This window comes from Cnephaeus nilssonii (assembly GCF_951640355.1).
Source record: "Cnephaeus nilssonii genome assembly, chromosome: 14".
Lineage (NCBI taxonomy): Eukaryota > Metazoa > Chordata > Mammalia > Chiroptera > Vespertilionidae > Cnephaeus > Cnephaeus nilssonii.
In genome coordinates this window covers 80,304,696-80,324,239 of record NC_137085.1, presented here as the reverse complement: position 1 = coordinate 80,324,239, position 19,544 = coordinate 80,304,696, and positions in this window count along the sequence as shown.

The window sequence follows — 19,544 nt, the reverse complement described above, 5'->3', positions numbered from 1 at the left end:
TATTCATTAGTATTTCCTCATAATTACTACTGATTTCTAGCTGTTTCCTATAATGGGCCTTCTGCTCTACTTGTGGGACTTCACCACATGTAGAAACAACTTTATACAGTATTCTGTGGATTTGCGAATCTATATAAACTTGTCTTTCAACTCTTTTACAGTTAAATACTACTTTTCAGTGCATTCTGGTGGTTTGAAACACTGGTTTCATGTGAACTAACTCTATTTCAAAGATTTCTGCAGTGTACAACATCCTTTCTAGACTAGAGACTTACATTTTGATGTCTTTTACTCTTGTTCTCTCTCTATTCTATGATATTCATTAGTATTTGCTCTGAATGACTACTGATTTCTAGCTGTTTCCTATAATGGGCCTTCTTTTCTACTTGTGGGACTTCACCACATTTAGAAACAACTTTATACACTCTTTTCTGATCTTGAGAAGCTATATACACTTGTCTTTCAACTGTTTTACAGTTGAATACTACTTTTCAGTGAATTCTAGTGGGTTGAAACACTGTTTTCTTGTGAAGTAACTCTATTTCAAGGATTTCTGTAGTGTATAACATCCTTTCTAGACTAGAAACTTACATTTTGATGTCTTTTACACTTGTTCTCACACAATTCTATGATATTCATTAGTATTTCCTCTGAATTACTACTGATTTCTAGCTGTTTCCTATAATGGGCCTTCTGCTCTACTTGTGGGAGTTCACCACATGTAGAAACAGCTTTATACAGTCTTCTGTGGACTTGCGAATCTATATAAACTTGTCTTTCAACTGTTTTACAGTTAAATACTACTTTTCCGAGCATTCTGGTGGTTTGAAACACTGGTTTCATGTGAGCTAACTCTATTTCAAAGATTTCTGCAGTGTACAACATCCTTTCTAGACTAGAGACTTACATTTTGATGTCTTTTACTCTTGTTCTCTCTCTATTCTATGATATTCATTAGTATTTGCTCTGAATGACTACTGATTTCTAGCTGTTTCCTATAATGGGCCTTCTTTTCTACTTGTGGGACTTCACCACATGTAGAAACAACTTTATACACTCTTTTCTGATCTTGAGAAGCTATATACACTTGTCTTTCAACTGTTTTACAGTTGAATACTACTTTTCAGTGAATTCTAGTGGGTTGAAACACTGTTTTCTTGTGAAGTAACTCTATTTCAAGGATTTCTGTATTGTATAACATCCTTTCTAGACTAGAAACTTACATTTTGATGTCTTTTACACTTGTTCTCACACAATTCTATGATATTCATTAGTATTTCCTCTGAATTACTACTGATTTCTAGCTGTTTCCTATAATGGGCCTTCTTTTCTACTTGTGGGACTTCACCACATGTAGAAACAACTTTATACAGTCTTCTGTGGACTTGCGAATCTATATAAACTTGTCTTTCAACTGTTTTACAGTTAAATACTACTTTTCTGAGCATTCTGGTGGTTTGAAACACTGGTTTCATGTGAGCTAACTCTATTTCAAGGATTTCTGCAGTGTACAACATCCTTTATAGACTAGAGACTTACATTTTGATGTCTTTTACACTTGTTCTCTATTATGTGATATTCATTAGTATTTGCTCTGAATGACTACTGATTTCTAGCTGTTTCCTATAATGGGCCTTCTTTTCTACTTGTGGGACTTCACCACATGTAGAAACAACTTTATACAGTCTTCTGTGGACTTGCGAAGCTATATACACTTGTCTTTCAACTGTTTTACAGTTGAATACTACTTTTCAGTGAATTCTGGTGGTTTCAAACACTGGTTTCATGTGAACTAACTCTATTTCAAGTATTTCTGCAGTGTACAACATCCTTTCTAGACTAGAGACTTACATTTAGATGTCTTTTACACTTTTTCTCTCTCTATTATGTGATATTCATTAGTATTTGCTCTGAATGACTACTGATTTCTAGCTGTTTCCTATAATGGGCCTTATTTTCTACTTGTGGGACTTCACCACATGTAGAAACAACTTTATAAACTCTTCCCTGAACTTGAGAAGCTATATACACTTGTCTTTCAACTGTTTTACAGTTGAATACTACTTTTCAGTGAATTCTAGTGGGATGAAACACTGTTTTCTTGTGAAGTAACTCTATTTCAAGGATTTCTGTAGTGTATAACATCCTTTCTAGACTAGAAACTTACATTTTGATGTCTTTTACTCTTGTTCTCACACAATTCTATGATATTCATGAGTATTTTCTCTGAATTACTACTGATTTCTAGCTGTTTCCTATAATGGGCCTTATTTTCTACTTGTGGGACTTCACCCCATGTAGAAACAACTTTATACACTCTTCCCTGAACTTGAGAAGCTATATACACTTGTCTTTCAACTGTTTTACAGTTGAACACTACTTTTCAGTGAATTCTAGTGGGTTGAAACACTGTTTTCTTGTGAAGTAACTCTATTTCAAGGATTTCTGTAGTGTATAACATCCTTTCTAGACTAGAAACTTACATTTTGATGTCTTTTACACTTGTTCTCACACAATTCTATGATATTCATTAGTATTTCCTCTGAATTACTACTGATTTCTAGCTGTTTCCTATAATGGGCCTTCTGCTCTACTTGTGGGACTTCACCACATGTAGAAACAACTTTATACAGTATTCTGTGGATTTGCGAATCTATATAAACTTGTCTTTCAACTGTTTTACAGTTAAATACTACTTTTCAGTGCATTCTGGTGGTTTGAAACACTGGTTTCATGTGAACTAACTATATTTCAAAGATTTCTGCAGTGTACAACATCCTTTCTAGACTAGAGACTTACATTTTGATGTCTTTTACTCTTGTTCTCTCTCTATTCTATGATATTCATTAGTATTTGCTCTGAATGACTACTGATTTCTAGCTGTTTCCTATAATGGGCCTTCTTTTCTACTTGTGGGACTTCACCACATGTAGAAACAACTTTATACACTCTTTTCTGATCTTGAGAAGCTATAAGAACTTGTCTTTCAACTGTTTTACAGTTGAATACTACTTTTCAGTGAATTCTAGTGGGTTGAAACACTGTTTTCTTGTGAAGTAACTCTATTTCAAGGATTTCTGTAGTGTATAACATCCTTTCTAGACTAGAAACTTACATTTTGATGTCTTTTACACTTGTTCTCACACAATTTTATGATATTCATTAGTATTTGCTCTGAATGACTACTGATTTCTAGCTGTTTCCTATAATGGGCCTTCTTTTCTACTTGTGGGACTTCACCACATGTAGAAACAACTTTATACACTCTTCCCTGAACTTGAGAAGCTATATACAATTGTCTTTCAACTGTTTTACAGTTGAATACTACTTTTCAGTGAATTTTAGTGGGTTGAAACACTGTTTTCTTGTGAAGTAACTCTATTTCAAGGATTTCTGTAGTGTATAACATCCTTTCTAGACTAGAAACTAACATTATGATGTCTTTTACACTTGTTCTCACACAATTCTATGATATTCATTAGTATTTCCTCTGAATTACTACTGATTTCTAGCTGTTTCCTATAATGGGCCTTCTTTTCTACTTGTGGGACTTCACCACATGTAGAAACAACTTTATACAGTCTTCTGTGGACTTGCGAAGCTATATACACTTGTCTTTCAACTGTTTTACAGTTGAATACTACTTTTCAGTGAATTCTGGTGATTTCAAACACTGGTTTCATGTGAACTAACTCTATTTCAAGTATTTCTGCAGTGTACAACATCCTTTCTAGACTAGAGACTTACATTTAGATGTCTTTTACACTTGTTCTCTCACTATTCTGTGATATTCATTAGTATTTGCTCTGAATGACTACTGATTTCTAGCTGTTTCCTATAATGGGCCTTCTTTTCTACTTGTGGGACTTCACCAAATGTAGAAACAAGTTTATACACTCTTTCTGAAATTGAGAAGCTACATACACTTGTCTTTCAACTGTTTTACAGTTGAATACTACTTTTCAGTGAATTCTAGTGGGTTGAAACACTGTTTTCTTGTGAAGTAACTCTATTTCAAGGATTTCTGTAGTGTATAACATCCTTTCTAGACTAGAAACTTACATTTTGATGTCTTTTACTCTTGTTCTCACACAATTCTATGATATTCATGAGTATTTTCTCTGAATGACTACTGATTTCTAGCTGTTTCCTATAATGGGCCTTCTTTTCTACTTGTGGGACTTCACCACATGTAGAAACAAGTTTATACACTCTTTCTGGAATTGAGAAGCTATATACACTTGTCTTTCAACTGTTTTACAGTTGAATACTACTTTTCAGTGAATTCTAGTGGGTTGAAACACTGTTTTCTTGTGAAGTAACTCTATTTCAAGGATTTCTGTAGTGTATAACATCCTTTCTAGACTAGAAACTTACATTTTGATGTCTTTTACACTTGTTCTCACACAATTCTATGATATTCATTAGTATTTCCTCATAATTACTACTGATTTCTAGCTGTTTCCTATAATGGGCCTTCTGCTCTACTTGTGGGACTTCACCACATGTAGAAACAACTTTATACAGTATTCTGTGGATTTGCGAATCTATATAAACTTGTCTTTCAACTCTTTTACAGTTAAATACTACTTTTCAGTGCATTCTGGTGGTTTGAAACACTGGTTTCATGTGAACTAACTCTATTTCAAAGATTTCTGCAGTGTACAACATCCTTTCTAGACTAGAGACTTACATTTTGATGTCTTTTACTCTTGTTCTCTCTCTATTCTATGATATTCATTAGTATTTGCTCTGAATGACTACTGATTTCTAGCTGTTTCCTATAATGGGCCTTCTTTTCTACTTGTGGGACTTCACCACATGTAGAAACAACTTTATACACTCTTTTCTGATCTTGAGAAGCTATAAGAACTTGTCTTTCAACTGTTTTACAGTTGAATACTACTTTTCAGTGAATTCTAGTGGGTTGAAACACTGTTTTCTTGTGAAGTAACTCTATTTCAAGGATTTCTGTAGTGTATAACATCCTTTCTAGACTAGAAACTTACATTTTGATATCTTTTACATTTGTTCTCACACAATTCTATGATATTCATTAGTATTTCCTCATAATTACTACTGATTTCTAGCTGTTTCCTATAATGGGCCTTCTGCTCTACTTGTGGGAGTTCACCACATGTAGAAACAACTTTATACAGTCTTCTGTGGCCTTGCGAATCTATATAAACTTGTCTTTCAACTGTTTTACAGTTAAATACTACTTTTCCGAGCATTCTGGTGGTTTGAAACACTGGTTTCATGTGAGCTAACTCTATTTCAAGGATTTCTGCAGTGTACAACATCCTTTATAGACTAGAGACTTACATTTTGATGTCTTTTACACTTGTTCTCTCTCTATTATGTGATATTCATTAGTATTTGCTCTGAATGACTACTGATTTCTAGCTGTTTCCTATAATGGGCCTTCTTTTCTACTTGTGGGACTTCACCACATGTAGAAACAAGTTTATACACTCTTTCTGAAATTGAGAAGCTATATACACTTGTCTTTCAACTGTTTTACAGTTGAATACTACTTTTCAGTGAATTCTAGTGGGATGAAACACTGTTTTCTTGTGAAATAACTCTATTTCAAGGATTTCTGTAGTGTATAACATCCTTTCTAGACTAGAAACTTACATTTTGATGTCTTTTACTCTTGTTCTCACACAATTCTATGATATTCATGAGTATTTTCTCTGAATGACTACTGATTTCTAGCTGTTTCCTATAATGGGCCTTCTTTTCTACTTGTGGGACTTCACCACATGTAGAAACAAGTTTATACACTCTTTCTGAAATTGAGAAGCTACATACACTTGTCTTTCAACTGTTTTACAGTTGAATACTACTTTTCAGTGAATTCTAGTGGGTTGAAACACTGTTTTCTTGTGAAGTAACTCTATTTCAAGGATTTCTGTAGTGTATAACATCCTTTCTAGACTAGAAACTTACATTTTGATGTCTTTTACACTTGTTCTCACACAATTCTATGATATTCATTAGTATTTCCTCATAATTACTACTGATTTCTAGCTGTTTCCTATAATGGGCCTTCTGCTCTACTTGTGGGAGTTCACCACATGTAGAAACAACTTTATACAGTATTCTGTGGATTTGCGAATCTATATAAACTTGTCTTTCAACTCTTTTACAGTTAAATACTACTTTTCAGTGCATTCTGGTGGTTTGAAACACTGGTTTCATGTGAACTAACTCTATTTCAAAGATTTCTGCAGTGTACAACATCCTTTCTAGACTAGAGACTTACATTTTGATGTCTTTTACTCTTGTTCTCTCTCTATTCTATGATATTCATTAGTATTTGCTCTGAATGACTACTGATTTCTAGCTGTTTCCTATAATGGGCCTTCTTTTCTACTTGTGGGACTTCACCACATGTAGAAACAACTTTATACACTCTTTTCTGATCTTGAGAAGCTATATACACTTGTCTTTCAACTGTTTTACAGTTGAATACTACTTTTCAGTGAATTCTAGTGGGTTGAAACACTGTTTTCTTGTGAAGTAACTCTATTTCAAGGATTTCTGTAGTGTATAACATCCTTTCTAGACTAGAAACTTACATTTTGATGTCTTTTCCACTTGTTCTCACACAATTCTATGATATTCATTAGTATTTCCTCATAATTACTACTGATTTCTAGCTGTTTCCTATAATGGGCCTTCTGCTCTACTTGTGGGAGTTCACCACATGTAGAAACAACTTTATACAGTCTTCTGTGGACTTGCGAATCTATATAAACTTGTCTTTCAACTGTTTTACAGTTAAATACTACTTTTCCGAGCATTCTGGTGGTTTGAAACACTGGTTTCATGTGAGCTAACTCTATTTCAAGGATTTCTGCAGTGTACAACATCCTTTATAGACTAGAGACTTACATTTTGATGTCTTTTACACTTGTTCTCTATTATGTGATATTCATTAGTATTTGCTCTGAATGACTACTGATTTCTAGCTGTTTCCTATAATGGGCCTTCTTTTCTACTTGTGGGACTTCACCACATGTAGAAACAACTTTATACACTCTTCCCTGAACTTGAGAAGCTATATACAATTGTCTTTCAACTGTTTTACAGTTGAATACTACTTTTCAGTGAATTTTAGTGGGTTGAAACACTGTTTTCTTGTGAAGTAACTCTATTTCAAGGATTTCTGTAGTGTATAACATCCTTTCTAGACTAGAAACTAACATTATGATGTCTTTTACACTTGTTCTCACACAATTCTATGATATTCATTAGTATTTCCTCTGAATTACTACTGATTTCTAGCTGTTTCCTATAATGGGCCTTCTTTTCTACTTGTGGGACTTCACCACATGTAGAAACAACTTTATACAGTCTTCTGTGGACTTGCGAAGCTATATACACTTGTCTTTCAACTGTTTTACAGTTGAATACTACTTTTCAGTGAATTCTGGTGGTTTCAAACACTGGTTTCATGTGAACTAACTCTATTTCAAGTATTTCTGCAGTGTACAACATCCTTTCTAGACTAGAGACTTACATTTAGATGTCTTTTACACTTGTTCTCTCACTATTCTGTGATATTCATTAGTATTTGCTCTGAATGACTACTGATTTCTAGCTGTTTCCTATAATGGGCCTTCTTTTCTACTTGTGGGACTTCACCAAATGTAGAAACAAGTTTATACACTCTTTCTGAAATTGAGAAGCTACATACACTTGTCTTTCAACTGTTTTACAGTTGAATACTACTTTTCAGTGAATTCTAGTGGGTTGAAACACTGTTTTCTTGTGAAGTAACTCTATTTCAAGGATTTCTGTAGTGTATAACATCCTTTCTAGACTAGAAACTTACATTTTGATGTCTTTTACACTTGTTCTCTCTCTATTATGTGATATTCATTAGTATTTGCTCTGAATGACTACTGATTTCTAGCTGTTTCCTATAATGGGCCTTATTTTCTACTTGTGGGACTTCACCACATGTAGAAACAACTTTATACAGTCTTCTGTGGACTTGCGAAGCTATATACACTTGTCTTTCAACTGTTTTACAGTTGAATACTACTTTTCAGTGAATTCTGGTGGTTTCAAACACTGGTTTCATGTGAACTAACTCTATTTCAAGTATTTCTGCAGTGTACAACATCCTTTCTAGACTAGAGACTTACATTTAGATGTCTTTTACACTTGTTCTCTCACTATTCTGTGATATTCATTAGTATTTGCTCTGAATGACTACTGATTTCTAGCTGTTTCCTATAATGGGCCTTCTTTTCTACTTGTGGGACTTCACCACATGTAGAAACAAGTTTATACACTCTTTCTGAAATTGAGAAGCTACATACACTTGTCTTTCAACTGTTTTACAGTTGAATACTACTTTTCAGTGAATTCTAGTGGGTTGAAACACTGTTTTCTTGTGAAGTAACTCTATTTCAAGGATTTCTGTAGTGTATAACATCCTTTCTAGACTAGAAACTTACATTTTGATGTCTTTTACACTTGTTCTCTCTCTATTATGTGATATTCATTAGTATTTGCTCTGAATGACTACTGATTTCTAGCTGTTTCCTATAATGGGCCTTATTTTCTACTTGTGGGACTTCACCACATGTAGAAACAACTTTATACAGTCTTCTGTGGACTTGCGAAGCTATATACACTTGTCTTTCAACTGTTTTACAGTTGAATACTACTTTTCAGTGAATTCTGGTGGTTTCAAACACTGGTTTCATGTGAACTAACTCTATTTCAAGTATTTCTGCAGTGTACAACATCCTTTCTAGACTAGAGACTTACATTTAGATGTCTTTTACACTTGTTCTCTCACTATTCTGTGATATTCATTAGTATTTGCTCTGAATGACTACTGATTTCTAGCTGTTTCCTATAATGGGCCTTCTTTTCTACTTGTGGGACTTCACCAAATGTAGAAACAAGTTTATACACTCTTTCTGAAATTGAGAAGCTACATACACTTGTCTTTCAACTGTTTTACAGTTGAATACTACTTTTCAGTGAATTCTAGTGGGTTGAAACACTGTTTTCTTGTGAAGTAACTCTATTTCAAGGATTTCTGTAGTGTATAACATCCTTTCTAGACTAGAAACTTACATTTTGATGTCTTTTACACTTGTTCTCACACAATTCTATGATATTCATTAGTATTTCCTCAGAATTACTACTGATTTCTAGCTGTTTCCTATAATGGGCCTTCTGCTCTACTTGTGGGACTTCACCACATGTAGAAACAACTTTATACAGTATTCTGTGGATTTGCGAATCTATATAAACTTGTCTTTCAACTGTTTTACAGTTAAATACTACTTTTCAGTGCATTCTGGTGGTTTGAAACACTGGTTTCATGTGAACTAACTCTATTTCAAAGATTTCTGCAGTGTACAACATCCTTTCTAGACTAGAGACTTACATTTTGATGTCTTTTACTCTTGTTCTCTCTCTATTCTATGATATTCATTAGTATTTGCTCTGAATGACTACTGATTTCTAGCTGTTTCCTATAATGGGCCTTCTTTTCTACTTGTGGGACTTCACCACATGTAGAAACAACTTTATACACTCTTTTCTGATCTTGAGAAGCTATATACACTTGTCTTTCAACTGTTTTACAGTTGAATACTACTTTTCAGTGAATTCTAGTGGGTTGAAACACTGTTTTCTTGTGAAGTAACTCTATTTCAAGGATTTCTGTAGTGTATAACATCCTTTCTAGACTAGAAACTTACATTTTGATGTCTTTTCCACTTGTTCTCACACAATTCTATGATATTCATTAGTATTTCCTCATAATTACTACTGATTTCTAGCTGTTTCCTATAATGGGCCTTCTGCTCTACTTGTGGGAGTTCACCACATGTAGAAACAACTTTATACAGTCTTCTGTGGACTTGCGAATCTATATAAACTTGTCTTTCAACTGTTTTACAGTTAAATACTACTTTTCCGAGCATTCTGGTGGTTTGAAACACTGGTTTCATGTGAGCTAACTCTATTTCAAGGATTTCTGCAGTGTACAACATCCTTTATAGACTAGAGACTTACATTTTGATGTCTTTTACACTTGTTCTCTATTATGTGATATTCATTAGTATTTGCTCTGAATGACTACTGATTTCTAGCTGTTTCCTATAATGGGCCTTCTTTTCTACTTGTGGGACTTCACCACATGTAGAAACAACTTTATACACTCTTCCCTGAACTTGAGAAGCTATATACAATTGTCTTTCAACTGTTTTACAGTTGAATACTACTTTTCAGTGAATTTTAGTGGGTTGAAACACTGTTTTCTTGTGAAGTAACTCTATTTCAAGGATTTCTGTAGTGTATAACATCCTTTCTAGACTAGAAACTAACATTATGATGTCTTTTACACTTGTTCTCACACAATTCTATGATATTCATTAGTATTTCCTCTGAATTACTACTGATTTCTAGCTGTTTCCTATAATGGGCCTTCTTTTCTACTTGTGGGACTTCACCACATGTAGAAACAACTTTATACAGTCTTCTGTGGACTTGCGAAGCTATATACACTTGTCTTTCAACTGTTTTACAGTTGAATACTACTTTTCAGTGAATTCTGGTGGTTTCAAACACTGGTTTCATGTGAACTAACTCTATTTCAAGTATTTCTGCAGTGTACAACATCCTTTCTAGACTAGAGACTTACATTTAGATGTCTTTTACACTTGTTCTCTCACTATTCTGTGATATTCATTAGTATTTGCTCTGAATGACTACTGATTTCTAGCTGTTTCCTATAATGGGCCTTCTTTTCTACTTGTGGGACTTCACCAAATGTAGAAACAAGTTTATACACTCTTTCTGAAATTGAGAAGCTACATACACTTGTCTTTCAACTGTTTTACAGTTGAATACTACTTTTCAGTGAATTCTAGTGGGTTGAAACACTGTTTTCTTGTGAAGTAACTCTATTTCAAGGATTTCTGTAGTGTATAACATCCTTTCTAGACTAGAAACTTACATTTTGATGTCTTTTACACTTGTTCTCTCTCTATTATGTGATATTCATTAGTATTTGCTCTGAATGACTACTGATTTCTAGCTGTTTCCTATAATGGGCCTTATTTTCTACTTGTGGGACTTCACCACATGTAGAAACAACTTTATACAGTCTTCTGTGGACTTGCGAAGCTATATACACTTGTCTTTCAACTGTTTTACAGTTGAATACTACTTTTCAGTGAATTCTGGTGGTTTCAAACACTGGTTTCATGTGAACTAACTCTATTTCAAGTATTTCTGCAGTGTACAACATCCTTTCTAGACTAGAGACTTACATTTAGATGTCTTTTACACTTGTTCTCTCACTATTCTGTGATATTCATTAGTATTTGCTCTGAATGACTACTGATTTCTAGCTGTTTCCTATAATGGGCCTTCTTTTCTACTTGTGGGACTTCACCACATGTAGAAACAAGTTTATACACTCTTTCTGAAATTGAGAAGCTACATACACTTGTCTTTCAACTGTTTTACAGTTGAATACTACTTTTCAGTGAATTCTAGTGGGTTGAAACACTGTTTTCTTGTGAAGTAACTCTATTTCAAGGATTTCTGTAGTGTATAACATCCTTTCTAGACTAGAAACTTACATTTTGATGTCTTTTACACTTGTTCTCTCTCTATTATGTGATATTCATTAGTATTTGCTCTGAATGACTACTGATTTCTAGCTGTTTCCTATAATGGGCCTTATTTTCTACTTGTGGGACTTCACCACATGTAGAAACAACTTTATACAGTCTTCTGTGGACTTGCGAAGCTATATACACTTGTCTTTCAACTGTTTTACAGTTGAATACTACTTTTCAGTGAATTCTGGTGGTTTCAAACACTGGTTTCATGTGAACTAACTCTATTTCAAGTATTTCTGCAGTGTACAACATCCTTTCTAGACTAGAGACTTACATTTAGATGTCTTTTACACTTGTTCTCTCACTATTCTGTGATATTCATTAGTATTTGCTCTGAATGACTACTGATTTCTAGCTGTTTCCTATAATGGGCCTTCTTTTCTACTTGTGGGACTTCACCAAATGTAGAAACAAGTTTATACACTCTTTCTGAAATTGAGAAGCTACATACACTTGTCTTTCAACTGTTTTACAGTTGAATACTACTTTTCAGTGAATTCTAGTGGGTTGAAACACTGTTTTCTTGTGAAGTAACTCTATTTCAAGGATTTCTGTAGTGTATAACATCCTTTCTAGACTAGAAACTTACATTTTGATGTCTTTTACACTTGTTCTCACACAATTCTATGATATTCATTAGTATTTCCTCAGAATTACTACTGATTTCTAGCTGTTTCCTATAATGGGCCTTCTGCTCTACTTGTGGGACTTCACCACATGTAGAAACAACTTTATACAGTATTCTGTGGATTTGCGAATCTATATAAACTTGTCTTTCAACTGTTTTACAGTTAAATACTACTTTTCAGTGCATTCTGGTGGTTTGAAACACTGGTTTCATGTGAACTAACTCTATTTCAAAGATTTCTGCAGTGTACAACATCCTTTCTAGACTAGAGACTTACATTTTGATGTCTTTTAAACTTGTTCTCTCACTATTCTGTGATATTCATTAGTATTTGCTCTGAATGACTACTGATTTCTAGCTGTTTCCTATAATGGGCCTTCTTTTCTACTTGTGGGACTTCACCACATGTAGAAACAAGTTTATACACTCTTTCTGAAATTGAGAAGCTACATACACTTGTCTTTCAACTGTTTTACAGTTGAATACTACTTTTCAGTGAATTCTAGTGGGTTGAAACACTGTTTTCTTGTGAAGTAACTCTATTTCAAGGATTTCTGTAGTGTATAACATCCTTTCTAGACTAGAAACTTACATTTTGATGTCTTTTACACTTGTTCTCTCTCTATTATGTGATATTCATTAGTATTTGCTCTGAATGACTACTGATTTCTAGCTGTTTCCTATAATGGGCCTTCTGCTCTACTTGTGGGAGTTCACCACATGTAGAAACAACTTTATACAGTCTTCTGTGGACTTGCGAATCTATATAAACTTGTCTTTCAACTGTTTTACAGTTAAATACTACTTTTCCGAGCATTCTGGTGGTTTGAAACACTGGTTTCATGTGAGCTAACTCTATTTCAAGGATTTCTGCAGTGTACAACATCCTTTATAGACTAGAGACTTACATTTTGATGTCTTTTACACTTGTTCCCTATTATGTGATATTCATTAGTATTTGCTCTGAATGACTACTGATTTCTAGCTGTTTCCTATAATGGGCCTTCTTTTCTACTTGTGGGACTTCACCACATGTAGAAACAACTTTATACACTCTTCCCTGAACTTGAGAAGCTATATACAATTGTCTTTCAACAGTTTTACAGTTGAATACTACTTTTCAGTGAATTTTAGTGGGTTGAAACACTGTTTTCTTGTGAAGTAACTCTATTTCAAGGATTTCTGTAGTGTATAACATCCTTTCTAGACTAGAAACTAACATTATGATGTCTTTTACACTTGTTCTCACACAATTCTATGATATTCATTAGTATTTCCTCTGAATTACTACTGATTTCTAGCTGTTTCCTATAATGGGCCTTCTTTTCTACTTGTGGGACTTCACCACATGTAGAAACAACTTTATACAGTCTTCTGTGGACTTGCGAAGCTATATACACTTGTCTTTCAACTGTTTTACAGTTGAATACTACTTTTCAGTGAATTCTGGTGGTTTCAAACACTGGTTTCATGTGAACTAACTCTATTTCAAGTATTTCTGCAGTGTACAACATCCTTTCTAGACTAGAGACTTACATTTAGATGTCTTTTACACTTGTTCTCTCACTATTCTGTGATATTCATTAGTATTTGCTCTGAATGACTACTGATTTCTAGCTGTTTCCTATAATGGGCCTTCTTTTCTACTTGTGGGACTTCACCAAATGTAGAAACAAGTTTATACACTCTTTCTGAAATTGAGAAGCTACATACACTTGTCTTTCAACTGTTTTACAGTTGAATACTACTTTTCAGTGAATTCTAGTGGGTTGAAACACTGTTTTCTTGTGAAGTAACTCTATTTCAAGGATTTCTGTAGTGTATATCATCCTTTCTAGACTAGAAACTTACATTTTGATGTCTTTTACACTTGTTCTCTCTCTATTATGTGATATTCATTAGTATTTGCTCTGAATGACTACTGATTTCTAGCTGTTTCCTATAATGGGCCTTATTTTCTACTTGTGGGACTTCACCACATGTAGAAACAACTTTATACAGTCTTCTGTGGACTTGCGAAGCTATATACACTTGTCTTTCAACTGTTTTACAGTTGAATACTACTTTTCAGTGAATTCTGGTGGTTTCAAACACTGGTTTCATGTGAACTAACTCTATTTCAAGTATTTCTGCAGTGTACAACATCCTTTCTAGACTAGAGACTTACATTTAGATGTCTTTTACACTTGTTCTCTCACTATTCTATGATATTCATTAGTATTTGCTCTGAATGACTACTGATTTCTAGCTGTTTCCTATAATGGGCCTTCTTTTCTACTTGTGGGACTTCACCAAATGTAGAAACAAGTTTATACACTCTTTCTGAAATTGAGAAGCTACATACACTTGTCTTTCAACTGTTTTACAGTTGAATACTACTTTTCAGTGAATTCTAGTGGGTTGAAACACTGTTTTCTTGTGAAGTAACTCTATTTCAAGGATTTCTGTAGTGTATAACATCCTTTCTAGACTAGAAACTTACATTTTGATGTCTTTTACACTTGTTCTCTCTCTATTATGTGATATTCATTAGTATTTGCTCTGAATGACTACTGATTTCTAGCTGTTTCCTATAATGGGCCTTATTTTCTACTTGTGGGACTTCACCACATGTAGAAACAACTTTATACAGTCTTCTGTGGACTTGCGAAGCTATATACACTTGTCTTTCAACTGTTTTACAGTTGAATACTACTTTTCAGTGAATTCTGGTGGTTTCAAACACTGTTTTCTTGTGAAGTAACTCTATTTCAAGGATTTCTGTAGTGTATAACATCCTTTCTAGACTAGAAACTTACATTTTGATGTCTTTTACTCTTGTTCTCACACAATTCTATGATATTCATGAGTATTTTCTCTGAATGACTACTGATTTCTAGCTGTTTCCTATAATGGGCCTTCTTTTCTACTTGTGGGACTTCACCACATGTAGAAACAAGTTTATACACTCTTTCTGAAATTGAGAAGCTACATACACTTGTCTTTCAACTGTTTTACAGTTGAATACTACTTTTCAGTGAATTCTAGTGGGTTGAAACACTGTTTTCTTGTGAAGTAACTCTATTTCAAGGATTTCTGTAGTGTATAACATCCTTTCTAGACTAGAAACTTACATTTTGATGTCTTTTACACTTGTTCTCACACAATTCTATGATATTCATTAGTATTTCCTCATAATTACTACTGATTTCTAGCTGTTTCCTATAATGGGCCTTCTGCTCTACTTGTGGGAGTTCACCACATGTAGAAACAACTTTATACAGTATTCTGTGGATTTGCGAATCTATATAAACTTGTCTTTCAACTCTTTTACAGTTAAATACTACTTTTCAGTGCATTCTGGTGGTTTGAAACACTGGTTTCATGTGAACTAACTCTATTTCAAAGATTTCTGCAGTGTACAACATCCTTTCTAGACTAGAGACTTACATTTTGATGTCTTTTACTCTTGTTCTCTCTCTATTCTATGATATTCATTAGTATTTGCTCTGAATGACTACTGATTTCTAGCTGTTTCCTATAATGGGCCTTCTTTTCTACTTGTGGGACTTCACCACATGTAGAAACAACTTTATACACTCTTTTCTGATCTTGAGAAGCTATATACACTTGTCTTTCAACTGTTTTACAGTTGAATACTACTTTTCAGTGAATTCTAGTGGGTTGAAACACTGTTTTCTTGTGAAGTAACTCTATTTCAAGGATTTCTGTAGTGTATAACATCCTTTCTAGACTAGAAACTTACATTTTGATGTCTTTTACACTTGTTCTCACACAATTCTATGATATTCATTAGTATTTCCTCTGAATTACTACTGATTTCTAGCTGTTTCCTATAATGGGCCTTCTGCTCTACTTGTGGGAGTTCACCACATGTAGAAACAACTTTATACAGTCTTCTGTGGACTTGCGAATCTATATAAACTTGTCTTTCAACTGTTTTACAGTTAAATACTACTTTTCCGAGCATTCTGGTGGTTTGAAACACTGGTTTCATGTGAGCTAACTCTATTTCAAGGATTTCTGCAGTGTACAACATCCTTTATAGACTAGAGACTTACATTTTGATGTCTTTTACACTTGTTCTCTATTATGTGATATTCATTAGTATTTGCTCTGAATGACTACTGATTTCTAGCTGTTTCCTATAATGGGCCTTCTTTTCTACTTGTGGGACTTCACCACATGTAGAAACAACTTTATACACTCTTCCCTGAACTTGAGAAGCTATATACAATTGTCTTTCAACTGTTTTACAGTTGAATACTACTTTTCAGTGAATTTTAGTGGGTTGAAACACTGTTTTCTTGTGAAGTAACTCTATTTCAAGGATTTCTGTAGTGTATAACATCCTTTCTAGACTAGAAACTTACATTTTGATGTCTTTTACACTTGTTCTCACACAATTCTATGATATTCATTAGTATTTCCTCATAATTACTACTGATTTCTAGCTGTTTCCTATAATGGGCCCTCTGCTCTACTTGTGGGAGTTCACCACATGTAGAAACAACTTTATACAGTATTCTGTGGATTTGCGAATCTATATAAACTTGTCTTTCAACTCTTTTACAGTTAAATACTACTTTTCAGTGCATTCTGGTGGTTTGAAACACTGGTTTCATGTGAACTAACTCTATTTCAAAGATTTCTGCAGTGTACAACATCCTTTCTAGACTAGAGACTTACATTTTGATGTCTTTTACTCTTGTTCTCTCTCTATTCTATGATATTCATTAGTATTTGCTCTGAATGACTACTGATTTCTAGCTGTTTCCTATAATGGGCCTTCTTTTCTACTTGTGGGACTTCACCACATGTAGAAACAACTTTATACACACTTTTCTGATCTTGAGAAGCTATATACACTTGTCTTTCAACTGTTTTACAGTTGAATACTACTTTTCAGTGAATTCTAGTGGGTTGAAACACTGTTTTCTTGTGAAGTAACTCTATTTCAAGGATTTCTGTAGTGTATAACATCCTTTCTAGACTAGAAACTTACATTTTGATGTCTTTTACACTTGTTCTCACACAATTCTATGATATTCATTAGTATTTCCTCTGAATTACTACTGATTTCTAGCTGTTTCCTATAATGGGCCTTCTGCTCTACTTGTGGGAGTTCACCACATGTAGAAACAACTTTATACAGTCTTCTGTGGACTTGCGAATCTATATAAACTTGTCTTTCAACTGTTTTACAGTTAAATACTACTTTTCCGAGCATTCTGGTGGTTTGAAACACTGGTTTCATGTGAGCTAACTCTATTTCAAGGATTTCTGCAGTGTACAACATCCTTTATAGACTAGAGACTTACATTTTGATGTCTTTTACACTTGTTCTCTATTATGTGATATTCATTAGTATTTGCTCTGAATGACTACTGATTTCTAGCTGTTTCCTATAATGGGCCTTCTTTTCTACTTGTGGGACTTCACCACATGTAGAAACAACTTTATACACTCTTCCCTGAACTTGAGAAGCTATATACAATTGTCTTTCAACTGTTTTACAGTTGAATACTACTTTTCAGTGAATTTTAGTGGGTTGAAACACTGTTTTCTTGTGAAGTAACTCTATTTCAAGGATTTCTGTAGTGTATAACATCCTTTCTAGACTAGAAACTAACATTATGATGTCTTTTACACTTGTTCTCACACAATTCTATGATATTCATTAGTATTTCCTCTGAATTACTACTGATTTCTAGCTGTTTCCTATAATGGGCCTTCTTTTCTACTTGTGGGACTTCACCACATGTAGAAACAACTTTATACAGTCTTCTGTGGACTTGCGAAGCTATATACACTTGTCTTTCAACTGTTTTACAGTTGAATACTACTTTTCAGTGAATTCTGGTGGTTTCAAACACTGGTTTCATGTGAACTAACTCTATTTCAAGTATTTCTGCAGTGTACAACATCCTTTCTAGACTAGAGACTTACATTTAGATGTCTTTTACACTTGTTCTCTCACTATTCTGTGATATTCATTAGTATTTGCTCTGAATGACTACTGATTTCTAGCTGTTTCCTATAATGGGCCTTCTTTTCTACTTGTGGGACTTCACCACATGTAGAAACAAGTTTATACACTCTTTCTGAAATTGAGAAGCTACATACACTTGTCTTTCAACTGTTTTACAGTTGAATACTACTTTTCAGTGAATTCTAGTGGGTTGAAACACTGTTTTCTTGTGAAGTAACTCTATTTCAAGGATTTCTGTAGTGTATAACATCCTTTCTAGACTAGAAACTTACATTTTGATGTCTTTTACACTTGTTCTCTCTCTATTATGTGATATTCATTAGTATTTGCTCTGAATGACTACTGATTTCTAGCTGTTTCCTATAATGGGCCTTATTTTCTACTTGTGGGACTTCACCACATGTAGAAACAACTTTATACAGTCTTCTGTGGACTTGCGAAGCTATATACACTTGTCTTTCAACTGTTTTACAGTTGAATACTACTTTTCAGTGAATTCTGGTGGTTTCAAACACTGGTTTCATGTGAACTAACTCTATTTCAAGTATTTCTGCAGTTTACAACATCCTTTCTAGACTAGAGACTTACATTTAGATGTCTTTTACACTTGTTCTCTCACTATTCTGTGATATTCATTAGTATTTGCTCTGAATGACTACTGATTTCTAGCTGTTTCCTATAATGGGCCTTCTTTTCTACTTGTGGGACTTCACCAAATGTAGAAACAAGTTTATACACTCTTTCTGAAATTGAGAAGCTACATACACTTGTCTTTCAACTGTTTTACAGTTGAATACTACTTTTCAGTGAATTCTAGTGGGTTGAAACACTGTTTTCTTGTGAAGTAACTCTATTTCAAGGATTTCTGTAGTGTATAACATCCTTTCTAGACTAGAAACTTACATTTTGATGTCTTTTACACTTGTTCTCACACAATTCTATGATATTCATTAGTATTTCCTCAGAATTACTACTGATTTCTAGCTGTTTCCTATAATGGGCCTTCTGCTCTACTTGTGGGACTTCACCACATGTAGAAACAACTTTATACAGTATTCTGTGGATTTGCGAATCTATATAAACTTGTCTTTCAACTGTTTTACAGTTAAATACTACTTTTCAGTGCATTCTGGTGGTTTGAAACACTGGTTTCATGTGAACTAACTCTATTTCAAAGATTTCTGCAGTGTACAACATCCTTTCTAGACTAGAGACTTACATTTTGATGTCTTTTACTCTTGTTCTCTCTCTA